Source organism: Manis pentadactyla, chromosome 3 (assembly GCF_030020395.1).
Source record: "Manis pentadactyla isolate mManPen7 chromosome 3, mManPen7.hap1, whole genome shotgun sequence".
NCBI lineage: Eukaryota > Metazoa > Chordata > Mammalia > Pholidota > Manidae > Manis > Manis pentadactyla.
Window position 1 is genome coordinate 179,728,979 of NC_080021.1, and position 27,747 is coordinate 179,756,725.

Here is a 27,747-nt window from a genome sequence, read left to right on the forward strand (position 1 = left end):
AAAAAAAAAAAAGCAAGTGCTTTTCGAAAGTCTTAAAGGGGGGACAGGGACTTCACAGCTGGACGGAATCATCCTGGCACATGCAGCCCAGCAGCTGGGAATCCGGGGGAACTTCAGGGATAACCCACTGGGAGGCAATGCAGCTCTGAAGTCCCTCATGGTGATAAACACCTTGTCGTTCATTCCTTCTCCGGCGCGGCCCTGGCAGAGCAGCCTGGGAGAGGCTGCACCCATAGCAGCTGCGGAGAGCCTCCTCCTAGGGCGCAGCCATCCAGGCCAGATCCAAAAGCCACCGCTGGTGAGCAGCTTCCCTGCGCAGGCAGAGGAAGCAGGGGCAAGGCACGAAGGGGCGCCGTTATCACAGGAGAACACGCCCTGTGCACTGGCCACTCCCTTCAGGGCTCTGGGCTGCCCCGCCAGCTGTGGATCAGGAAATTAACCCAGAGCCCGCTCCCGGTGTGTGGGTAACCAGCACAGGTAGCGGAGAAGGGCAAGGCAACCAGCAAGCAGGAAGGGACCTTGTTCTCCCAGCTAACACACCCACTACCTGCCTACAACTATATGTATAGTCATGAAAAGGCAGAAAAATTTGGTCCAGTCCAGAATCACCTAGACAACCCCTGAGAGAGGGTATGGGAAGATATATTTAACCAATCTTCCTGAAAAAGAATTCAAAATTAAGGTCATAACCATGCTGATGGACCTGCAGAGAAATATGTAAGAGCTAAAGGATCAAGTTGGGAGGGAGAATACAGAAACAAAACAATCTCTGGAAGGACTTAAGAGCAGACTGGATGAGGTGCAAGACACTGTTAATGGAATAGAAATCAGAGATAGGAATACAGAGAAGCTGAGGAAGAGAGAGATAAAAGGATCTCCAGGAATGACAGAATATTAAGAGAACTGTGTCACCAATCCAAACAGAAAAATATTCATATTATAGGGGTACCAGAAGAAGAAGAGGGAGAGAAAGGGATAGAAAGTGTCTTTAAGAAATAATTGCTGAAAACTTCCCCAAACTGAGGAAGGAAATAGTCTCTCAGACCATGGAAGCCCACAGATCTCCCAACACAAGGGACACAAGGAGGAAAACACCAAGACATATAATAATTAAAATGGCAAAGATCAAAGACAAAGGCAGAGTATTAAAGGCAGCCAGAGAGAGAAAAAAGGTCACCTACAAAGGAAAACCCATTAGGCTATCATCAGACTTCTCAACAGAAACCTTACAGGCCACAAGAGAATGGCATGATATATTTAATGCAATGAAACAGAAGGGCCTTGAACCAAGGACACCGTATCCAACACAATTACCATTTAAATATGAAGGAGGGATTAAACAATTCCCAGACAAGTAAAAGTTGAGGGAATTTGCATCCCACAAATCACCTCTACCAGACATTTTAAAGGGACTGCTCCAGATGGAAGCACTCCTAAGGGTAAATAGATGTCACCAGAGAAAATAAAATCACACCAAAGAAAGCAGATCAACTGAATACTAACTAAAGGCAAAAAATAAAATCAACTACTCACAAAAGCAGTCAAAGGAAACACAAGAGAGTACAGATTAAAACACCTAACATATAAAGAATGGAGGAGGAGGAATGAGAAGGGAGAGAAATAAAAAAATCATCAGACTGTGTTTATAATAGCTTAATAAACATATTAAATTAGATGATTAGATAGTAAAGAAGCTACCCTTGAAACTTTGGTAACCATGAATCTAAAGCCTGGAATGGAAATAAGTACATATCTTTCAAAAATCACCCTAAATGTAAATGGACTGAATGAACTGATCAAAAGATACAGAGTTAACAGAATGGATAAAAATGCAAGACCCATCTATATGCTGCTTACAAGAGACTCACCTCAAACCCAAAGAAATACACAGACTAAAAGTGAAGGGATGGAAAAAGATATTTCATGCAAACAATAGGGAGAAAAAAGCAGGTGTTGCACTACTTGTATCAGACAAAACAGACTTCAAAACAAAGAAAGTCACAAGAGATAAAGAAGGATATTACATAATGATAAAGGGGTCAGTCCAACAGGAGGATATAACCATTATAAATACATATGCACCCAATACAGGAGCACCAACGTATGTGAAAGAAATACTAACAGAATTAAAGGAGGAAATAGGATGCAACACATTCATTCTAGGAGACTTCAATACACCACTCACTTCAAAGGATAGATCCACCAGACAGAAAATAAGTAAGGAAACAGAGGCACTGAATAACACACTAGAACAGAAGGACCTAATAGACATCTACAGAACTCTATAACCAAAAGCAGCAGGAAATACATTCTTCTCAAGTGCACATGGAACATTTTCCAGAATAGACCACATACTAGGCCACAAAAAGAGACTCAGTAAATTCAAAAAGATTGAAATTCTACAAACCAACTTCTCAGACAACAAAGGTACAAAACTAGAAATAAATTGTACAAAGAAAACAAAAAGGCTCACAAACACATGGAGGCTTAACAACATGTTCCTAAATAATCAGTGGATCAATGATTAAATTAAAATAGAGATCAAGCAATAGATGGAGAAAAATGACAACAGCACAAAGCCCCAGCTTCTGTGGGATGCAGTGAAGGCAGTTCTAAGGGAAAGTATACAGCAATCCAGGCCTATTTAAAGAAGGAAGAACTATCCCAAATGAACAGTCTAAAGTCACAATTATTGAGATTGGAAAAAGAAGAACAAATGAGGCTCAAAGTCAGCAGAAGGAGGGACATAATAAAAATCAGAGAAGAAATAAATAAAATTGAGAAGGATAAAACAATAGAAAAAAAATCAATGAAACCAAGAACTAGTTTTTTGAGAAAATAAACAAAATAGATAAGCCTCTAGCCAGACTCATTAAGAGAAAAAGAGAATCTACACACATAAACAGAATCAGAAATGAGAAAGGAAAAATTACTATGGACACTAGAGAAATACAAAGATTATTAGAGAATACTATGAGAATCTATATGCTAAACAAGCTGGAAAACCTAGAAAAAATGGACAACTTCCTAGAAAAATGCAACCTTCCAAGACAGACCAAGGAAGAAACAGAAAATCTAAACAGACCAACTACCAGTAATGAAATTGAATCAGTAATCAAAAAACTACCCAAGAGCAAAATCCCTGGGCCAGATGGATTTACCACAGAATTTTATCAGTCATACAGAGAAGACATAATACCCATTCTCCTTAAAGTTTTCTAAAAAATAGAAGAGGAAGGAATACTTCCAAACTCTTTCTATGAAGCCAGCATCACTCTAATACCAAAACCAGGCAAAGATCCCACCAAAAAAAAAAAAAAATTACAGACCAATATCCCTGATGAACATAGATGCAAAAATACTCAACAAAATATTAGCAAACCAAATTCAAAAATACATCAAGAGAATCATACACCATAACCTCAGGGATGCAAGGATGGTACAACATTCAAAAATCCATCAACATCATCCATCACATCAACAAAAAGAAGGACAAAAACCACATGATCATCTACATTGACACTGAAAAAGCATTCAACAAAATTCAACATCCAGTCATAATAAAAATTCTCAACAAGATGGGTATAGAGGGCAAGTACCTCAACATAATAAAGGCCATATATGATAAACCCACAGCCAACATCATACTGAACAGCAAGAAGCTGAAAAAAGCCTTTCCTCTAAGATCTGGAACAAGACGAGGATGCCCACTCTCCCCACTGTTATTCAACATAGTACTGGAGGTCCTAGCCATGGCAATCAGACAAAACAAAGAAATACAAGGCATCCAGATTGGTAAAGAAGAAGTCAAACTGCCACTATTTGTAGATGACATGGTATTGTACATAAAAAAACCCTAAAGACTCCACTCCAAAACTACTAGAACAAATATCTGAATTCAGCAAAGCTGCAGGATACAAAATTAATACACAGAAATCTGTTGCATTCCTATACACTACTGATGAACTAGCAGAAAGAGAAATCAGGAAAACAATTCCATTCACAATTGCATCAAAAAGAATAAAATACTTAGGAATAAACCTAAGCAAGGAAGTGAAAGACCTATACCCTGAAAACTATAAGACACTCCTAAGAGAAATTAAAGAGGACACTAACAAACGGAAACTCAACCCATGCTCTTGGTTAGGAAGAATTAATATTGTCAAAATGGCCATCCTGCCTAAAGCAATCTACAGATTCAATGCAATTCATATCAAAATACCAACAGAATTCTTCAACAAACTGGAACAAATAGTTTTAAAAATTGTATGGAACCACAAAAGACCCCAAATAGCCAAAGCAATCCTGAGAAGGAAGAATAAAGCAGGGGGGATCTCGCATCCCAACTTCAAACACTACTACAAAGCCATAGTAATCAAGACAATTTGGTATTGGCACAACCAAAGACCCAAAGACCAGTGGAACTGGATAGAGAGTCCAGATATTAACCCAAACATATATGGTCAATTAATATATGATAAAGGAGCCATGGACATACAATGGGGAAATGACAGCCTCTTCAACAGCTGGTGTTGGCAAAACTGGACAGGTACATGTAAGAGAATGAAACTGGATCATTGTATAACTCCATAAACAAAAGTAAATTCAAAATGGATCAAAGACCTGAATGTAAGTCATGAAACCATAAAACTCTGAGAAAAAAACACAGGCAAAAATCTCTTAGACATAAACATAAACAACCTCTTCATAAACATATCTCCCTGGGCAAGGGAAACAAAAGCAAAAATGAAGAAGTGGGACTATATCAAGCTGAAAAGCTTCTGTACAGCAAAGGACACCACCAATAGAACAAAAAGGCATCCTACAGTATGGGAGAATATATTCATAAATGACAGATCCCATAAAGGGTTGACATCCAAAATATATAAAGAGCTCATGCACCTCAAAAACAAAAAGCAAATAATCCAATAAAAAAATGGTCAGAAGAGCTGAACAGACAGTTCTCCAAAGAAGAAATTCAGATGGCCAACAGACACATGAAAAGATGCTCCACATCACTAGTCATCAGAGAAATGCAAATTAAAACCACAATGAGATATCACCTCACACCACCAAAAGACAAACTTCTATCCAAAGAGGATCGCCAACATCCAAAAGACAAACAACAACAAATGTTGGTGAGGTTGTGGAGAAAGAGGATCCCTCCTCCACTGCTGGTGGGAATGTAAATTATTTCAACCATTGTGGAAAGCAGTATGGAGGTTCCTCAAAAACCTCAAAATAGAAATACCATTTGACCCAGGAATTCCACTCCTAGGAATTTACCCTAAGAATGCAGGAGCCCAGTTTGAAAAAGACATATGCACCCTATGTTTATCACAGCACTATTTACAATAGCCAAGATATGGAAGCAACCTAAGAGTCCATCAGTAGATGAATGGATAAAGAAGATGTGGTACATATATACAATGGAATATCATTTAGCCATAAGAAGAAAACAAATCCTACCATTTGCAACAACATGGATGGAGCTGGATAGTATTATGCTCAGTGAAATAAGCCAGGCAGAGAAAGACAAGTATCAAATGATTTCACTTATCTGTGGAGTATAAGAACAAAGAAAAAACTGAAGGCGCAAAACAGCAGCAGACTCACAGAACCCAAGAATGGACTAACAGTTACCAAAGAGAAAAGGACTAAAGAGGATGGGTGGAAGGGGAGTGATAACGGGGGAGGGGAAAGAAAGAGGGCATTATGATTAGCATGTATAATGGGGGGAGGCACGGGGAGAGTTGTACAACACAGAGAAGACAAGTAGTGACTCTATAGAATCTTACTACGCTGATTGACAGAGACTGTAATGGGGTATGTGGGGGGGGACTTGGTGAAGGGGGGAGTCTAGTAAACAGAATGTTCCTCATATAATTGTAGATTAATGATACCAAATAAAAAAATAAAAAAATAACAAAAGTCAAAATATTACATGCAAAAAAATCACATGAGATGTGTGATCTCTATTCTTGAGTCTCAGAATCTTTTTAGGATCTTAGTCATGTTCTTATAGATCAGGGTTGCAAAATAAATGACTTTTGGATAAGTGAAAGGTTGGTGTGTTTGCAAAACTATGTGCTAGCTATTGGAAAATGTCACTTTATGTTTAACTTAAACATATTTTCCAATACTGAAAACTCAGCCTTGCAGTATAGCAAGGCTTTTAATAGTCTAGATTATAGGGTGCTTGTTAAAACTGAAGGATGCTACTAGAACTATACATAAGACTGGGGTGCAGTAGGGAAAAAAAATGGGGAAACTGAAAATCTTCATGTCATAGTTAGAAAAATGTTCTTTCAATGAAGATGCAATGTTGAATACAGTGCATTTATGATAGGAAATTTTCCTTTTCCTTTTGGGAGTTAGTGCCTTTACAGTATAGGTATTTGGTAAGGGGTTTTGAGATTGATGGTGTTCCACCACGAAATATTTCTCCCAACTTGGAGGGCAAGTGGGGGGACATTAAGAGAAGATAGGTGGGCATGACCTCAACTGCATAATACAAATAGGTTAAAAATGACTACAACCCCTATATCCTTCTTAACTAAAATTTTATTTAAAAAATAATTTTTAAATTAATGAATTAAAAAAAATTAACCTCCAAAGCTTAAAAGTGCCTAGTTGTCATTGCAACTACGACAGGATCCTAAACACTTGGGCATGAATCCACTCCTGCATCTCCTTCCTCACTGCCACCTTCTTTTTCTTTTCTTCCCCCTAATACCAAAAGGAATCTACAGTCTGCCACAAATATTTGATTCACTTTATAACAACATAAAATGATAGAAGATAGTACTAGAAATTGAAGTTGTTTCTAAAAGGACAGAAATCAAAATAATGTTCCAGATGGGCATTTGGAAACATATTACACAATATTGAAATAATAAGACAATTTTTGATCGACCTCAGTAGGAGCCGAAGTGCTATATAAGCAGTCCTTTCAGAACCTCAAGGTTCTTCCCCCACCATTCATCCTACACTGTCAGTCATTTGGGGAATTTCTGGAAAATAGTTTATTCCAGCTTTGTAGGACATCTTAAATTTTTACTTATTCTGTCAAAGATCATAATGCATTTTGTATCAAAGTATTCATAACTTAGGCTGGGCACATATCCTTTTCTCTTGATTAAAATGACTTTAAACTAAAAAAAACAAACAAACTAAAAAGGAATGTTGGATTCTTAAAGGAAACAACACAATTTCTCTAATGAGTATCAAATATTTGGCACTGCTGTCCTGAAAGATAGGACTTAGTTCCCACAAACTGATGCATCAGCTGGTCCAAAATCAGCACAGCTTGTGAATTAGTGTTATTGATATTTTCATTTGGAGTTGGTAGGGTGAGAAGGCATGGGAAAAGTTTATGAGAGTCTAACATACACAAAGATTAGGAAACAGGCCAAGATCCAAAGACAAGTGGTTGAAGTAACAGTTCCTGATTGTATTTGAGATTACCAGGCAAGAAAAAGCAAATGTTATGAGATCTGGGACATTACAATGACTGCGAAAGTTCTACTTACTTATCTTAATCAATTTGCTCAGCTATTCTGTGTTAGATATAAACAGTCCATTTTACATATAAGGAAACTAAGGTTCAAAGAAAATAAGTAACTTGTTCTAATGTCACAAAGCCAATACTGGTCAAGCCAGGATTTGAAGTATGATCCATCTGCTTCTGTTTTAAACCTGTAGTTATCCTCTTCAAAAGTTAGTTATCATTAGTCTTACTATTATTTTAAATTTACCTTTGCTGTACTTTAGACCTAATCTGTGCTACTTTATTACCATAGAACCAGAGACACTGAATGGATTTGCCAGAGAATCTAATGCTATCTATTACTGCATAGGCAAAGAGAGAACTAGATGTGCCATTATTATTGTCAGAAACCATTCCAGGGTTCCCAGAGTGATATTCTTCTTTCAGTGTAAATATTCAGAATTACTACAGGTAACATGGCTTAAATAATGCCTTAGGAATAAAACAAAAATTAATGACCTTCTTTTCATGATCAGTAAAAAGGGGTCACATGCAGTACCAACATGTATCATGTTCTGACCAAAACACCATATACCCAAGTTTTCAAAAGCATCTCACTTCTAATAGAGATCAAGCACTTAGTTCATGAACAAAGATCATAAATAGGGGGAAAATGGAGTTTCAGATTTGTGTTACCTTTCTCTTCACCATTATGAAAGGGATCTAAAAATTCACATTAATTGTATATAAGTGACTTTTTAACTTTGTGCTATTACTTCCTGGAAGCATTAATGTTTATAACTCTTGCTCAGAATCATAGAATATTAGTGTTGAAAATATCCTTAGGCATCCTCTATCCTAATTACTTCCCCTCAAAGATAAGGAAGTCAAGGCTCAATAATGTAATGTGGATTCATAGGATAACTTGGTTTTGAGGAGTAGAAATGAGTGGAAATCAACTCCAGTGCATCTTTCAAAGGGACCACAAACTTTACTAACCATATGCTGTAATAATATTGACTTTTGTGTGCTAAAATTTGGAAAATTCCCTATCCTAGAATTTCTAAACCATCACAGAGACACCTTAATCAGTATACTATCTATTTGCTTTGACCTTAAGTTTTGAAAGACAGCATATGTCTATAAATTGTGGAAACCACATAAAAGGCTGGATACTCTGTTCAGAGATACCTTGGGCTCAAACATAACATTTTAGGTTAGGTTGACATTCAGGTTTGCCAGAAACAGTTCTAGTTTACACTGTTAATACCCAAGCAATTATTAATTGTGCCCTTTTCACTATTTAGGATTTCCTGTTTGGACAAATTTTATGAGCATACAAATTTTAGGTTAAGTAAATATTACCTCTAGTTTTTGTCATGACAGCCTTGCCTAGGTGTGCAATATCCCTTATTAAAGGAAAATGCCATAATATATGGCATTATTTAGAACTTAACCATTACTTTCAATTTCATGAGAAGTAATTTATGAAATCCTTTCTATCTGACACCTAAAATGTAATTGATTTATTAAGTGAGTGAGATGGCATAGCAAAAGGACACTGGATTACAAGGCAAAAAGAACACTGAAAACAGGGATAAAAAATAAAAATGAAAGCATTCACTATCCTCCAATTTTGCCTTTGGATAGCCTGGATTATAGGCATATTAGTACTTTGTATTTATACTAAGAAAAGAACCAAGTTACAGGAATTAAATAGAAAGGATTTAGCCTTAAAAGTTGGGAGAGAATGGAACATAAAAAGATCACCTGACCTGTCACAAATGAGAAATCATGAATTTTTACTTGAATACATAGACCAGTAGTGTGTGTATGTACTTATGTGTGTGCAGTTGTGTGAAAAAAACACTAACATGATGTGTCTGCAGAGAAGCAGAGAAAACCAAGATGAGCTAGCAGAGAGCTGTATCAACGATAAAAATTAAATGAAGGAAATATATAGTGATTTAATGACATTATAGTAAGTCTATGTTACTGTTTTAATTGAGTGCATTTGGCAGGAAAAAATTCTCAGCGGAATTTACAAATTTAAAGCACCTTGTATTCACTCCTTTCTTTCATAATAAAGAAGATTATTTATTATTAATTTGAAGTTACAGAAATGAACTTGTTTGTATCTTAACATACCTTACATTGTGCCTTTATAAGGACAGAACCTATCAGTGTTACACTATCAAGATGGTTGTCGTGAATTTTTCAGATAAATATTTTGCTAGGGTTTTTTGCAGAATTCATCACAACAAAATCCTTCCCCCATTAGGGTTGGGAAGAAGCTGTCATTCTGTTCAGGGAAACTTACTTCACCTAGTACTCTATGCCATGAACTCTAGCTTCATAACACAATGGTTAGATTTTTTTTCCCTTCTCATGAAATAAGCAAATGAATTCTATGTACCACAGAATCTAAGCTTTGGAGTTATTGACATGAATTTTATTCCAATATTATATCTATGTAACTGCTTCTCTTTCTCTTTTCTACCAGGATAATAGTAATAGTGATGATAATATAATCAGAAGGGCTTGTCCATGTTTAATATTTCTGAAGAATAAACATACATTAATATAAAATAAATCTAAGTTTTAGTTACAGTTGTTTGGATGAGTGAGCATTCAAATATTCTCTTTTTGATAATTCCCATTAATGGATGCTTCCATTCGCTTTAGGTGGCCATTATGTCCAGTGATTTTTGTTTCTGAAGCATATGTTAAACATTGCTCATTTTGTGTAAAACTAATTGCCAATGTTCCTGTTTTCAAAGCCATGTTTGATGGAGAAATCTATAAATGACATCTGGGGTATATAATCTTGGGGAAAAACAAACATGGCTAAATGAAAAGATAATAATCTCCATATCTGTTCTCAATTCCTTTTACTCCTTTGTTAGATAAATGCTTTTAGAAATTGTTAGTTAAGACCATTCATCAGTTTTTTATTTTAGGTCAAGAGACATGGCTATAGAAATCATTAATAATTTACTACCTTAAGATTTTCAGTGGAGCATTGATTTCACTAAACTATTATTTGAATTTCAAGTTCTCTTTATTTTATTAAATATAATAGAATTAAACACCTCTATATCACATGCATATTGTTTAACTACTGGAATGGTGCTACACATTGATTAAACATTATTAAAATTATTTCTTAAATAGAATTAATTTCAGACTAACTCTGGCGCTAAGACATGGAGATAAAATAGATGGATTGGATCTACTAATAAAAATAACTTCAACTTAGTTGACTCACGATCAGCTCTTTTCTCCTTTAATTATATATTAGAGTAGCAAACAATGTAATAAGAACAATATTGACACAAAGACCTTAACAATTCCGTTTTTCCTATGATGACAGTTTTATAACATATTTTTAAATCATTGGAATTCTTGCTGAAATCATATCTAAAATACCATAATTCCTTAAATACATGTGCATTCTTCCTTCAAAAGTGAGGTTATATCACTTTCCATGTATGAACAAAGAACTGATTACAATAGAAAACTATAATAAAATTTAAGTAAAACATATATTAATTTATATTATTATTTTTAATGAGTAGATACTGGCTGATCTGCTGGAACATATTTTAAAAAGGCTAATTCAACAGAGTAAATACCTGGAATCATATAATACAAACCAAAGTCATGTAGAAAGTTAGTATTTCCTTTGAAATAGCAATTTTGTATTACATTCACAAAGCATTTGGATCAAAACTTTTTAAAAAATGTCATCAAAAGATGATTGACTAGGATGCCCAAGTCCTATTCCCCCAATGTAAAAAACAATTATGCATTGATTAAAATAATTTTATAAGAGCTCTGGAGACTAGATGATGATCCATAGCAACCAAGCAAATACCGAAGCAATAAATGGCGCATTCAAAATGAGAGGAAATTTTACGGTGTTTTACTCACCTTTGCCCCATTCCTACCCTCACCCCCTGCAGTGCTTCACATTCAGGAGGAAGTGGCCCAATTCCTAGTTACTACCTATAGGCCAGAAAGAACAGAGTAGAATACATTTGCAAAGTTCTAACATGTGTGCTAACAAGAAACTAGTTTCTGTCTCACTTGATTCAGAGCTCAGACAGGGGAAGAGCAGCATAGTTTAAATCTCAGGCTGGAAGCCACATAAAGCAGTGACTGGCATGTGAAAACTGCAGGGGTATGGCAGATCCACAGAAGCCTGGGGGTGACATATAAGGGCAGAAGAATACAACAGAACATCTAAGACACTGAGAAGAAGCTGGAGTAAGACTCTGTGGGAAATTAAGATTTTTAAAAGCATCCATGAGAGACATCAGCAAATTGTTGGGTTAGGAGCTCCAGGCTTCATTCCCCTACAGAAATATTAAGTGAAAATTACAGATTGATGAAGACAACTTTGTAAGAACTCTGGAAACAAATCAAAGATCTTTACTGTGTATTCGGCTAGTGGGAGATGGGGGAGAAAGTATACACAAATGTTCAGAATGGATGCATTCCCAGAAAAAGGCCTGAGAATACCTAAGCCTTTTTACTAGACTTATTAGTGATGCTTTCCATCAGCACAGAACTGATCTTTAAAGACTGGGAGAAATGGCTGCTTTTTCAAATAAACCCAATTTTCAACAAAAGATGACAAGACATTTAAAGAAATGAAAATATGGCCCATTAAAAGGGACATATATAATATTTCCAGAAACCCTCCCTGAAGAAACATATGTACCAGACTTATTAGACTTTTAAAAAAATTGTCTTAAATATGATGAAGGATCTAAAGTAAAACATGGACAAAAAAATTCCAAGAAATTAGGAAAATGATATGTGAACAGAATGAGAATATAAAAAAGAGAGATTATAAAAAAGAACCAAAAGTTCTAGAGCTAAGAAATACAATAACTGAATTGAAATGATCACTAGTAGATTCCAACAACAGCTTTGAACAGGCAAAAAAAAAGAAGAATCTGAAGTGGAAGACACATTGTTTGAAAGTATTGGGGCTGAGGAGCAAAAAGAAAAAAGAATGAAAAGAAGCACACAGAGCCTAAAGGATGGACAGAATGTTTAAATGTGTGCATGGACCAATATACATATATAGAAGTCTCAAAAGGAAAAGAGAGAGACAAAGGCAAAGAGAGTATTTGATGAAATAATGACTAAAAACTTCCCAAATGTGAGGAAATAGTACATGGAACTACAAATCCAAGAGGCTTAACAAACTCTAAGAAGGTTAACCTGAAGAGACCCACATTGAGAAACATTGTAATCAATTTGGCATAAACCAAAAACAGAGTCTTGTTAATGGTTCATACAATATATACAACAGGGAAGTGGAGCTGTAAAGGAGTAAAGTATTTCCATGTATTTGAAGTTGGTATATGGAAAAATTATGGAAATGGACGGTAGTGACAGTTGCACAACAATGTGAATGTATTTCCTACCCACAGAAGAATATACTTAAAAATGGCTAAAATTGTAAATGTAATATTATGTATATTTTATTACAATAAAAATGCATTTGGACCTACCTAATATTTTCCAGGTTTATTGGGATATAATTAACATAGAGAACTACATATAATTTTAAGGTATACAGCATAATGACTTCACTTACATATTTGTGAAATTATTACACAGTAAGTTTAGTTAACATCCATCATCTCATATGGATACAAAACAAGTATTTTCTTGTACTGAGAACTTTTAGAATCTACTCTCAACAACTTTCAAACATACCATACAGTAGTGTTAACTATAGTTTTCATGTTGTACATTATATCCCCAGTATTTATTTATCTTATAACTGGAAATTTATAACTTTTAACCACCTTCAGCCTCCTCTGGCCCCCCAACCCCTGCCTCTGGCATCCATATATGTGATGTAGCTAATTTCTGAAAATATGGTTTCATTAAAAAAAGCATGCTGCTTGACAACATAGTATCAAATATGCACATCCAATCAGCCAAGCTCTCACACTGTTTGAAAACTAATAGTACTGGAAACAAATGAACCATTACACAGCCCACCAGAGGAAATGCCTGGGAAAGTGATGGAGCTGTCACACTTGCTGTATAGGTGAGAGCCCTATGCCCTCTGTCTAAATCATGGAGCTCTCCTGGTTCATTTTCATGCCTATTGCCCATGTGCCATCCCTAGTTTCAAATGGCTGGATAAATAGTTTTCCCAGCACAGAAATGGAATGCGCAATCCTCTCCTGCAATGAACTCTCATTATCAACATTCAACTGTGATTCTACTTTCATAAGATTGGCTTGTACCCAGTGAAACAAAACAAAATTGATAGATTATAATGAATTAATTAGCTAATAGGAAAGTAAAAGTTGAGCAAAATTCATAAGCTGAATTTTAGGCTGAATTAGATTTCTAGACCTGCACATATTTAATGACAGGTTTTTATATACTTTTTCATATTCTTATGGAAAGAGGAATTTAAGTCCCTTTAGACCGAATGTTCCTTCAATGGAGGTGAATAAAACTACCACTTTTAAAAATACCTCCTCTAAATTTCCATTTGCTTTTTAATTTGGGTGTGCTGAGGGAATGGATCTAGGTAACAATACCACCCTTATCAGTCATTATGGAAATGATAATTAAAACCACAATGTGATCCCACAACACAGCCATCAGAATGGCTAAAATTATTTTTTAAATTTCCTTATAATTACCAAGTTTTGGTAAAGATGTGGAACAATTGGAACTCTTACACTCTGCCAGTGGGAATGTAAATTAGTACACCAGGCTGGAAAATCAGCAGGACACACTAAAAATGAACATATACATCACATATAAGCAATAGCACATCCAACAGAAATATGCAAATACATGCCCCAAGAAGACATGTATAAGGACATAAGAGCCACAAATTGGCCACAGTGGAATAGTATATGGCATTGAAAATTAAATTACTGCTACACACAGAAAGCTTACATAAATAATAAAGAGGCCACACAACAAGTGCAAACTCTATTCCATTTATACAAAAGTGAAAAAAAATGACATAGTGTATGGTATTAAAATTCAGGAAAGTGGATACTTTATGGAAGATTGGGATTTATAAATTAGAAATAAAAAAGAGCACCTTCAGTTGTGTTGGTTATTTATACTTTCTTTCTTAATCTGAGTGGTTATTTATACATGTGTGGACTTGATAATTTACTGAGCTATTCACTTATTTCTGTGCTGTTCTTAAGTATATTTTAATAAAAATCTTTAGTTAACCAATGATATATGATTATTTTTTATGTCAGAAAACATAGAAGAGACTAATATAGAAGAATAAAAATCATTTCATTAGAGCACTGGTGCACTGACTTTAAGTCTCTTTTCTATATGTATATTCATACAGGACAATTACTCAGCATTAGTAATTTTTCTAGGTAACACGAATTACCAAAATTGTTTAAGGAAAACAAAAAACCTGAATAGACTAAGCTGCTGTAGTCTTAGAAGCATGAGCATTAAAAAAAAAAAAATCAGACACCAAATAATCTTTTTTCTCAGTCTACCATTAGATTTTTGTAAATTTAAAGAACAGGGAATTCCCATGCAATATAAAAAAATCTCAGATCCTAGCTTGTATGTTCTAGAGTTGTAAAAACCCTTTCCATTTCTTTTTTTTAATTAAGGTAGCATTGATTTACACTCTTATGAAGCTTTCACATGAAAAACATTGTGGTTACTACATTCATCCATATTATCAGGTACCCCCGCCAGACCCCATTGCAGTCACTGTCCATCAGTGTAGTAAGAAGTTATAGAGTCACTACCTGTCTTCTCTGTGCTATACTGTCTTCCCTGTGACCCCCCTACATTATGTGTGCTAATCGTAATGCCCCTTAATCCCCTTCTCCCTCCCTCCCCATCCCCTTTCCTTGGTAATGCTAGTCTCTTCTTGGAGTCTGTTTTTTTTTTTAAGCAATATTTTTTCCCTTGTGATTCTATGATTAGTGCTTCCTTTCCTTCATTTTTTTTCATTAACAACTACCTGCATGTTTGATTTCTGTTTTCCATATTGGTCATTATTTCTCTCATTATTTTGAGAGTTTAGCCTCATTCTCTGAATTCTAGGAGTGCTTCCTAAGATTGCTTTCCACAAACCTGATCATATTATTTATTGCCTACAAAAGAAAATTTAATTCTCCTGCTATATTCTCTGCTCCCTATCAATCCTTTGTGTTTCAACTTTTCAATATCTATGGCTTTTATTTCCAAGTCAATGTATATAACTTATAAGGATGGCAAAAATTTTTCTAAAATATTTTTCTGGTTTCTGAATTAACACATTGTTCCACATATGCTTATCTCTGAGGCTTTTATTTCCCATGTTAAATAATCCTTATGCAGATTATGTTTGGCTTTGATGATATAGTGGCTATTATTTGTTTACAGATCTAAGAATATGGTAAAATCTATTGAAGGTTAGTGTTTTTCAACAGACAAGTCATAAAACAGACTCTTAGCCCTTGGTCCTACTGATAACTTGATTTTTGAGCAGAAAGTGTCTAAACATCATAGTTGAAGAGCAGATTGTGAACATCAGGCCCAAATTCCAATGAATAGCAGGCATTCAAATAAAACACATCTGCTGAAAAGTTGATGGACCATCTTCTTTCACCACCTTTGTGGTCCTCTGATCCTGATCCAATACAGTTTCTCTCTCTCTCTCTCTCTCTCTCTCTCTCTCTCTCTCTCTCTCTCTCTCTCTCTCACACACACACACACACACACCCCACAGAGTACTATTGTCTATTCCCATTATTACCACACCTACAATGCCTACTGGGACTCTCTCTCTCTCTTTCAACTTGGATGCAATATGTTTCTCTAAATCCTTCCTTCCTTTCTGCCTTCTTCTGGAGGAAGCAGAAGAAATAATCCTCAAATGGATAAGATATGAGAGGGACCTCCAGGCATGACTGCTTAACATCCTGAAAGATACAAATCTTGGATCTCTGAGTCAGGAGACACAATGCAAGTGAGGAACACAGAGTTTTTCTATATTATTTAAGGCCAGGGTTCACTCCACTTCAGACTGAATTCCAATTTTGAAATGAGGAATTTTCCCAGAAGCCAGTAACAGATTGGCTGAAACTCTCAGTCTGAATGTTGTCATAAATTTTCATCTTTCTCTATGCCCTTGTAGACATCTGAAGCTTCATTAAGCATTGATAAGGCAGTAGAACTTTAAAACAACAACTATTTCTGACATCTTAAACAAAGATTTAAGAAAAACATTCCATTAGCATCATTTGGAGAAAAATTCGATGTTCCTCTAATATTTACTCACAACCAAAAGTTATTCCTCAACATCTGTGCAATATTAGTTTGATATAGATGGCAAAATAGTTATTAATAAAATAGCATATGTAAATATTTGGATCCATTTCAGTAGAACTGAAAGAGCCACAAAACAAGCTTACAAAGTAAATTTTCATGCCTGACGCAATGTGCATTTTACTCTGCACCAAAAATGCTGAATTTTTTTCAGTAGTTTTTAAAAAGAACAAGTGACATTTATTTTCAAGCTCCTTCATTGTAGTGGTGAGATAAGTTTATTTTCATTCATATCTCGCAAAGATCCACTTTTTTAGTGAAATATAGTTGACATGCAATATTATATTGGTTTCGGGTGTAAAATATAGTGATTCAACAATTATAGACATTATTAAATGCTTACCATGATAAATGGAGTTATCATCCTTCAGTATATAAAGATATTACAATATAATTAACTATATTCCCTATGCTGTACCTTTATTATATCCACTTGTATCTCTTTTAATACAACCTAAGTTCTCTTTTCAAAAAATAAACAGAGTGAAAAGAGAGAAAAAACTTAAGAAAGTCTTTCAGCAATATATCACACATCAAATGTTTTACTCTTGATTTCTTATACATTTAAAGTAAATAATTCTCATGAACTTCTAATTTTTTTCATGTTTTTCATGTCAATTATTTTGTGTAATGCTTTAAAGATGTTTTGTCATTGTCAGTTTTCTGTTTCATTTGGATAATTTGGAATTTGATTTTATTCCTTAGAACACAAGAGGTTTCTTTCTGTATGCTGAGGTGTGGAGTACTATGAAATGATCCAGACTTGAAGATGGAAGGTCTAGGATTAGTGTTAGAGTTGCCTCATATAAGCCCTATTGGTTGTTAAATGGTTTACTGTTTGGTCTACAGGCTAGTGCTAGCCTGCAAATGCTATCTGTACCATAAGAACTATGGACATTGGAAAAAAACATTGGAGAGTTTTATTGCCATTTATAGAGTAATTTTATGTCTAAAGAATTATGACAAATGATAAAAATGTGGAGTTGTTTATTTGGTGTCTGCCTTTTAGTCATTTCACTTGTCTAGTAATTAATTTTTAGTAATTTTACAAAAAATTAAATCTGCAATAGACTCATATGGACTAAAAATAAACTGACCTTTAACCACAGAGTCTGAGAAGCACCGAGCTCTAAGACATCTAGTGAGCCAGTTAACCTCTCAGAACCTCAACTGTGTCCTGTCTTGTCTTCCATATAGAGTACATGAATACTAAACAAAATTACTTTTTCATAAATTATTTGAAAACTATAATGTCTCATATAAATATACAGTTACTATAGTCTAAGTAATAATCATTTGGGCAATAGCATAGCAGCTCAGCTAAAAAGCTTGGCATTTATTAGGTACCCAATAAATGTTTCTTGACTTTATGAATAAATACAAGTACAGAAAGTCAGGCATCAGACAGAACTGCATTCAGTCTATCTCAAGGAGAAATATGTGGTTTATAGACAAATCACATAATCTTTCAATAGCACAGTTTCTTTATCTATAAGATAAAAGCTTCTATGTATAAGGATTTTTGTGAATATTCAATAAATAGTGCAGTATTTAGCATTTAGTACTTGGCACATGAAGAGTATTCAATAAATAGTAGTCATATCTTTAGGCTCCTTTTCTATGCTAAGGAAACTACTCAGCTGTTTCTATGCAATTTCTTACTTAGGTCTTAGGAAACATAACAAGATAACTACTGTAATCTCCATTTTAAAATAAGGAAACTAAGAAAGAGTTAAGCAACTTCCACAAATCATACAGGTATTACAAAACTGGTGGCTTTTCCCACAGAATACCATCTCCACAGGTCTATATAATGAGAATAAATTCCAAAAGGCCCTCTCCATTCAGATGCACTCATTTTTGTTTGTAAACTGAGGATTTTTTGCATAAGAAATAATATCAGCAAATTTAATGACACATAGAAAATGATATTCATGGATCACTTTTCTCACCTACCAGTTTTACTTAGGTTCCTCATGCTGATGGTGGCCACTTTCAATGTTCTGCTCTGAGCCTCTTCACGTGATCCTATTTCATGACTGTCAAAAAAATATATATAAAAAGAAAAATTATACTTGTTTCTGGAAGAATCTCCATATATTAATGGCCATAATAATTAAATAATTCACATTTACATAGCACCTATTCTATAAATCTTTTAAAGAAACAGAATAGAGATTAACCCACTTGTCATGTTTGGAGTTTTGTAACTTGAAAGCAAATACATTGTCATGTTTATCTTAGAATTTTCAGAACATGAAAAAGTATCTACTATCCAGGAATTCATTAAATTATGCTTTTTTTTATTAAATAGATGTATGAAACTCATGTTCAAATGCATTTATATATTTGAAGATTTTCAACTTTTAACTACAGAAGGCAAAATAGTATTTTGTTATAATGTAGTTGTTAGCAGAGAAGGAGAAAACAGACTTAAAGGAGAATGTGTTTTTTGGGTTCATAAGTATGCCATTTCAAAGGTTAGACATTTGACAGTGAGGTCAATATGCAAAATTATTCCTTGTGGTTTCAGTATTTAATAATTATTAGATGAATCTGAAAACCTGTCATCAAAAATAGCTATGGTCTATTTGTGCAGGAAATTTTAAATATAATCAATTAAAAGCTTGAATCTACTTTTGAAGCAATTGTAAAGTTAAAGAAGGGAAATGAAATGTTGTTTTTAGAATTAGAATATGACTTTCCCACTGTTTAGTGACAATTTTTTATTCTTTCATTACTTCCAAACTCCACCTCAACTCTCTACCACAATCCACAAAAAGGGGAGGATAAAGGAGAGAGAAAAAGATGTGATAAAAATTAGTGAAAGCTCTTCTAGGATTATTTTTATCAATTCAAATAAGTGTAATGAGGTAAGATGCTTTCCTTTTTTCCATTTTTATTGAAATGTATTTGACATATAACACTGCAAATTTAAGGTGTACATGTTAATTCGATACTAATCCTTTCTTAAAATAGTTAGAATGTCAATCACTTCCATCAAATCTCTCTCTTGAATACTAGATTTCTACTTGACATTACTACTTGTGTGACCAATAATAAAAGTGATAATTATTATTGTGTTGTTTAAAGTGGAAGTGACAAGGAACTGTTCTAATCTTTTAGGAAATTTATCTAATTTTATATTTACAACAACCCTCTAAAGAAGTATTATTAATCTTATTTTTGAAGATGAGAAAATGAAGATACAGTTTAATTATTCAAGATCACTGCTAGTAATCAATACAGTAGGATTTCAGCCTTTCCCAGACCCATTCTCTTAATCTCCAAGGTATCTATTACCTTTCAAACTTAATCCAAACTGTAACTCTTGATTTTCCTTATATATCTTCCTAGAACTTTCCCTGCTTCCTAGGATATTGATTTATCTGTTTTGTACTCAAGCCAGAAATTTGGGAATCTTCCTAAATAACTTTCTTTTCCATGTTAATTATGTGCCCTAAATATAGCTAGAATTCATTTGGCTTTCTCCTTTCACCAGTGGAAGCCACCATTATTTATCACCTAGAATACAGAAAAAAACCTTCCACCTATTCTCACTGTTTAAATTCATTACCCTTTCTATAATCCATCACTCACACTCTAGCCAGGGTAGACTTTTTAAAGCATAAATTATCATTTTACTATCCTGCTTAAAATTCTTCAATGGCTTTCTATTGCACTTGGAATAAAACCCGATTATTTTATTGTGGCCTTTAAACTTTGACATGAATTGGCTACAGCCTACCTCTCAAATATTATCTTATACAGTTATACCTCATTTTTATTGGATTCCTACATACTTTTCCCCTAACAAAGCATGATCTTCAGCACCTAAGGTCCTTACTTTTTAGGAAATGAAGACTGGAATGCTCTTCAACTGGACCCTTTTCATGCTCTAGGTTTCAGTTCAAAAGTCACTTTCTCGAAGAGGTTTTTCCTGACATCCCAAAGTGTCCCCCTTCCTATTCAACCTATAATTATATTTTTAATTTATGTAATTTTGTATTATCTCTCTTCTTCACTGGAATGTGGGATCCACATGGATAGGGAACTAGCTATTAATAAATAGCACTTAAAAATTTCTGCTTAATGAATATATAAATGAGTAGATGTTAAGAAGTATGTTCTAGCTAATTATTCTTCCTTATTTTTAATTCATACAAAAAGGGAGACATGAGGATCCTCCATTTAAAGAATCAGTAAATAAAAAACCATTAAAATTATTGTTCCCATTTCTTTATGTATACCTGCTCTGAGATATTAAAACAACTTTAAGAAAAAATAAAATAGATTTATGTTTTTTTTCTTAACAAGAAGTACAGTAAAGACTATAACTGTATGCATCAGTTTACACTATTTTCTGAAAGGGTCCCAACTATAACACTCTCAGTGTGGATTTCAGTGGGCAATAGCTGACATCCATATACTATTAATTTTGGATCTGAGTATGAATTTTTGTAAGTATGCATATGCCAGTGTCAAATATTTAGAGATCTTTAAATCATTTGCATTCTCTCTCTAGCTCTGGCCAATTATATTTCAACTCAGTTACACATCAAACAACACTAAAGTAAACTTGTACAACTGAGGCACCAATATAGTTATTACAGAGCACATACATTGGTTTTATTCACACAAAACAGTGCTTGTAGGCAGCATATAGATGGTATTGTTTTTTATCCATTCTGTAATTCTATGTATTTTGATGGTGAATTTAGTCCATTTACATTTAGGGTGATTATCTATAGATGTGTATTTATTGCCATTGCAGGGTTTAGATTATGGTTACCAGACATTTAAGGGCAGCTTCCTTACTTAAGACCATAACAGTCTATCTTAACTCACTTATAGCTATTTCAAACACAATCTAAAAGTTCTTTTCCTTTTCTCCACTTCTTCTTCTTCCTCCTCCACTCTTTATATATTAAGTGTCATATTCTGTACTCCTTATGTATCCCTTGACTAACTTTGTGAGTAGTTGATTTAATTTTGTATTTTCTTAGTAATTAATTGGTTTAATTCCTTTACTGTGGTTTTCTCTGGTGACAGATATTTAGCCTTAGGAACACTTCCATCTATAGCAGTCCTTCCGAAGTACACTGTAGAGATGGTTTGTGGGAGGTAAATTCTCTCAACTTTTGCTTATCTGGAAGTTGTTTGTTTAATATCTCCTTCAAATTTAAATGATAATCTTGCCAGAGTAGAGTATTCTTGGTTAGAGGCTTTCTGTTTCATTGCATTTAAATATATCATGCCACTCCCCTCTGGCCTGTAAGGTTTCTGCTGAGAAGTCTGATGATAGCCTGTCGGGTTTTCCTTTGTAGGTGATTGTTTTTCTCTCTCTGGCTGCTTTTAATACTCTGTCCTTATCCTTGATCTTTGCCATTTTAATTATTATGTGTCTTGGTGTTGTCTTCTTGGGTCCCTTGTGTTGGAAGATCTGTGTACCTCCATAGCCTGAGAGACTATCTCCTTCCCCAGATTGGGGAAGTTTTCAGCAATTACCTCCTCAAAGAGACTTTCTATCTCTTTTTCTCTCTCTTCTTCTTTTGGTACCCCTACACTGTGAATATTGTTCCATTTGGATGGTCATATAGTTCTCTCAATATTCTTTTATTCCTAGAAATCCTTTTCCTTCTGTGCCTCAGCTTCTTTGTATTACTGTTCTCTAATTTCTTTATAATTTACCATCTCTTCCACCTCATCTAATCTACTTTTAAATCCCTCCATTGTATGTTTCATTTCAGATATGGTATTTTTCAAAATTTCTATCTCTTTGTTGAAGTCCTCCCTGAGATCTTGAATATTTTTCCGCAGCTCTGTGTGCATGTTTATGACTTTAATTTTGTAATCTTTATCAAGAAGATTGGTGGTTTTAGTTTCACTAGGTCCTCCTTTTGGCATTTTTTCTTGTAATTTTGTTTGGACCATTATCCTTCGCCACTTCATCTTTTTAGTGTTTTTTATGCTGTACTAATTTTGTGTAGGTGCCACCCACTAGTGCCCAGAAGCTCTACTCTCTGGTGTTATCAAGCACCTGCACCAATGGCGGGGGTTGCAGGTGAGTGGAACTGGTGCCTGCAGGTGAGGAAAGATCTCTTTCCTGCCTTCCCAATTATAACACTGCTTCCACTGCTAGGTCCAGGGGGCCATGCATGCAGTGAGGAGCCTCTGTGGTATGCCCCTATAGCTACCATAGGTGTGGCCATGCTCAGGCTGGCCTGTTGTGATTGTGGGGACTGAAGGTATGTGGGACTGGTGCCTGCCAGGTGGAAGGAGTGACAGGCTGCATACCACAGTGTGGGGCCTCAGGCATGTGTTGCCAGCCAGGGAGATGGAGCATCTGAAGCTCCTGAGAGTTTCTAACCTGATGGGCTGAGAATGCCAGGATTGGTTTGTTCACCTGCCCTTTTAATCTCTGTCCCTTTAGCACCCCTCTCTGCTGCTGGGAAATCCTTCAAATTACCCTCCTTTTTTTTGTCCCTGGGGGCTGGTAGCACATACCTGTTCTCCACAAGTGGCTGGAATCTCAGTCTCTCTGTCTTTGTTTCCTCAACCCCACTAATCTCTAGGGCACCGTGTAATGTGGGTTTGTGTTCCCAAAAGCAGATCTCCAGGGCTAGGTTTCTACTTCCTCAGCAGATCAGTAGTCCTGGGCTTCTACTTCCTCCCCACTCTGTTTCTCTTCCTCCCACCTGTGGGTGGGGGTAGGGGGAAGACTTGGGTCTTGCTGGCTTGTGACTTTGCTACATTACCCTTTTCTGTGAGGTCTTCTCTTTTCTTCAGATGTAGGCAGTCTGTTCTGCAGTCTTTGGGTCAGACTTCCTGGATTAGTTGTATCTGCTGTGTTTTTGTGTTATATGTAGTTTTTGGGGGAAGGTTTCTGCCTCATTTGTCATGCTGCCATTTTTTCCCCCTCCTATTTACTGCCATTTTTTAAGTTACTCATGTTCCAATGATTTCTATTGTTCAATGATAAGTTCTTAATAGGCTAGAGTCATATTTTGGTTCATTTCCACAGTTTGTCCAGCTCAATGCCCTGTATGTGGTGGGTGTATAATCAAGGAGGGAAGGGCATTTCTCCCTTTTATTTTATTTTTTGAAAGGTAGTGAAGTGCTGTACTGAGATTGCAGACCCATCAAAGATTATGAAGTTCAAGTTATAGTTTAAAAAATATTTTTACCTACCCTCTACTATATTCCAAGATAACTATCATCTGGTGGTAGATACCTAAATTGCAGGTACATTATGTAAGAAATATTAACCAGCTTCAAATTGGCTTTGCATTTCAAAATGTAAAATTTGCAAAGCATTCAAATATCATTTTAGCTACACAATTTTAGAACAGGTAGATAAATTTAATATAAAATAACTTTTTTTAGAATTGAGATTGCTTCCTCTTAAACCTATTATTATCATTTACCTCCTTCTGAAGCACCATAGAGAATCTTGCTGATATTCCTGTCTCCAAAGCAATGGACAATCTGTTGATAAAGTACTTTTTTGTGTACTGCAGGCATTTTGGAAATAGCTCTCAGATCAAACTAAATGAGTTCCAGTATAAATAAAGAATCTGACACATTGCAAATGGCACTCAGCAAGATACTGGTGTGACAGATAGAAAGATGCAGCATGACCCTCTGCAATTGTTGTTTTGTATTGAGTACAGGGTCTACTAGAATGTTGCATCATGTAACTTGCATGTTCAATGAAATCTATATTAAATCTAAATATGAGCTTTGACTTCTGCTTTAGTGAAATTAAAAAAAAAAGAAGATAAAAGACAAACTATAACCAGAATGGTAGTTTCAAGTCAAATTCAAATCTTGGAATAAACTGTTAAATATGTACTTTCTATTTTAATCAAGGTGAGAAGTGAAAGAAGTTTCATATTATATATGTTGCTTCACTCTGTGAACATTATTTCAAACACACTGAAACATGACTTTATTTAAAACCTCTGGCACATTTCACAGTTTGATTCATTTTCTAACACTTTCAAAGCTTTAGTTCATTAAATTACACTTGTTTCATATAGGCCAGCCTGAATATTACTGTTAACCTAAAGAGATTGGTGGGAACAAGGATTTATTTCAAATACGTTCTACTTCTTTCATGTAGATCAAAGCAAACAGCCTCCTAAAGGCCTATATTGTTTCCTGCTGAAGGAAAAGCTTTGGATTCTGGTAAGTAACATAAGGAGGAGGACAGCCATGTCAAGGTAACAGACTACACTCTACATACAGTGTAGAGTGGGTATCAATTAGGGGTTCCAGCATCAGTAGGTATACTAATAGCACGATCTTTCATAAAATGCTCTTCATGCAAGCGAGGTTAATGAGGATTGCTGAGTGAAGTTTGGTTGTCATCCATTTGCATATGGCTGAGTGACAGATAATCATGCAATCTTTAAGCCATATGTGACTCAGGCCATCCCGGTCATCTCTCACTCAATATACGGATACTGGCCCATAGGGCAGCTCCATCACCATCAAGAAGAGAGCTGAAACAACCACCCTAGCAATAGGATCAAGTATGTTTGTATACAGTGGAAGCCAGCCTCTTGAACTTCATGAACCACACATGGTCCATGTTTTGCCCTCTAGAACTATTTTAAAAACATAGAATCCTAGTTTCACATGGCAGCTCTTCAAATAATTGGCGGAAGTTAGCATTGCCCTGCAGGGGTGTGGAGTGTCTTTCAGACTGAACGTTACCACTTTCTTGAACACAAAATGACAGACCCATTCCTCAAATGACATTTCCAGACATTTTACTATTCTGGTCACCTTTGTTTGGATGCACTTCTATTTGTCAATGTCTCCTTTTAAAATATATTAAACATCTTATGACATTTCTGAGGCTTCTAGTAGAAATAGAGCACCCTGCAAATAACATTAAACTTCTCTGGTTTGTGAAGAGGAATACACCTAACTTACATAAAATTTCCACTTCTCAAGACTGGACAGAGAAAGCACTAACTATGAGAATATTAATGGATCAAAATTCAGGTCTCAGCTTAGTGGTGTTTTTGACAGCGGCATCTGAGAGAGCATTGTCTGTGTACTGTGTTGTCTGCAATCCACAAGTGGCACTTCAATCAATTGTCTACACTACCTGCTAAATCTCCAGAATCCTGGGCTCTCAGTGAGGAATGCAAAGAACATCTGTCAGAGAAATGGTCATGACTGTCCCCTTGGCCAGCTAGGTAACCTTGGGCAAGTTAGCAACATCTGTGGTTTTCAGTTTTTTTATTATCGTGATGGTGATTTTATGTGTTAACTTGAGTAGATTGCAAGGTGCCTAGATACTTGGATAAACATTTTTTCTTGGTGTGTCTGTGAGGGTATTACTGGTGAAATTAGCATTTGAATCAGTGGACCCAATAAAACAGTTTGCCCTCTCCAGTGTGGGTGGAAGTCATTTAATCCACTGGGAGACTGAATAGAATAAAAAGTTGGAGGAATGAAAAATTCAACTCTTCCTGCCAAATTGCTTGAAATGGGAGGTAGACCCTTTTCCTGCCTTTGGTGTTTCTGGTTGTCAGGCCTTCAGACCTGCCTGGACTGAATTACACCACTTAGCTTTCCTTGATGTCTAAATTGCAGAAAGCAGATCTTGTAACTTCTAGCAGTCATTATTGTCTGAGCTAATTCCTTATAATAAATCTATATGCCTATATCTATCTATATCCTTTTTGTCCTTTTTGTCTAGAGAACCCTAACCCAATCATCAAATGAAAGTGTTAAGTAGATAATCTCTAACATGTCATGTAAACTATAATTTCCCTGATAAGAGATATCAATATTTCAAAACTTCTTGTTTGTCAGGAATACTGACTTTGGTTATTATTGAGCCCAGATTTAAATAGTTTTATCTCCAGTTAAATATGAGAAAGTGCTTTGCTAGTTCCCACAATCTTTTTACTTGTTGGTTCTCCCAGAAAGTTAATTATGTGCATACTAAGAACATAGCACAGTGCTTGGCAATATGGATGATACAAAGGAATATAATTGTAGCTCTTTCTCTTGAAGAACTTAGAATCTACTAGATAGATGCTATATTTCAAAAGTAAAATATGAGGGTACATATATGAGTGTCCCCAATAAATAATAATGGAATTCAGGGGAGGGAAAGATTACCATGGCCCAATAAGATGGATAATATTTCACAAAGGAAATGGAAGGGAACAGGACAGTTGATGAGGTACACCTTTGATAGCTGATAGAAGGGAGTATTTACATAGCTGTCAAAGTGACCTTTTTAGAGAAAGAGCCCTCTCTTGTTCTAGAAACTATAGAGCAACTATCTGAGACAACCCTGAAACATGTAATCACTGGATCCAAACATAAAGAGGATCCAAACATAAAGAGGACTTCAGCAGCCCCTCTGTACACACATCATCCCACCCTACTTAGTGGACATGATACAATAATCAACTATGAGGTTCATAACTCCTGTGGGGATGATGAAACATTTTAAGTATAAATATCAGGAGACTTAAGAACAGGAGGGGAGTTGACATCAACTTTTGGGGTCTAAGATCTATGCTCAGGAGATAATCATGAAAAAATAGATAAGTTTGTAGTCTAGCTTTGCAGGGGGTGACTCTAAATGTTCTGCCACTGCCAAATCATTGTTGTTCTTGGCACCCCCACCAACTAGTATAACAGGTCTCATGACTTTAATTATGGGGCAAGTGACAGCTTTGTGGTAAAAACTAAGGCACAAGCCTTCAGAATCAATTCCAGTTTGTCTGGAAAGACATCAATACAAAATGAGGAACACTTGAAGATATCCTTCTGATGCCTGATTATCAGTCCAGCAGAAATGAACTGTTGAGTCTTGCTGCTAACGTCTTCCAACAATCCAACAATCCAACAATTTACTTGAGGGAAGT

General features: G+C 35.4%; 1 protein-coding gene across 2 annotated transcripts in view; it reads right to left on the reverse strand.

Annotated features, from left to right (window-relative positions):
* Positions 1-27,747, reverse strand: part of LINGO2 (leucine rich repeat and Ig domain containing 2) — a 1,246,785-nt gene that overhangs the window by 483,460 nt on the left and 735,578 nt on the right. For both annotated transcript variants that reach the window (XM_036898106.2, XM_057498746.1), the window contains exon 5: positions 18,800-18,882. The gene's annotated coding sequence lies outside the window, so the exon portion shown is untranslated. The remainder of the gene's footprint in view (positions 1-18,799; positions 18,883-27,747) is intronic.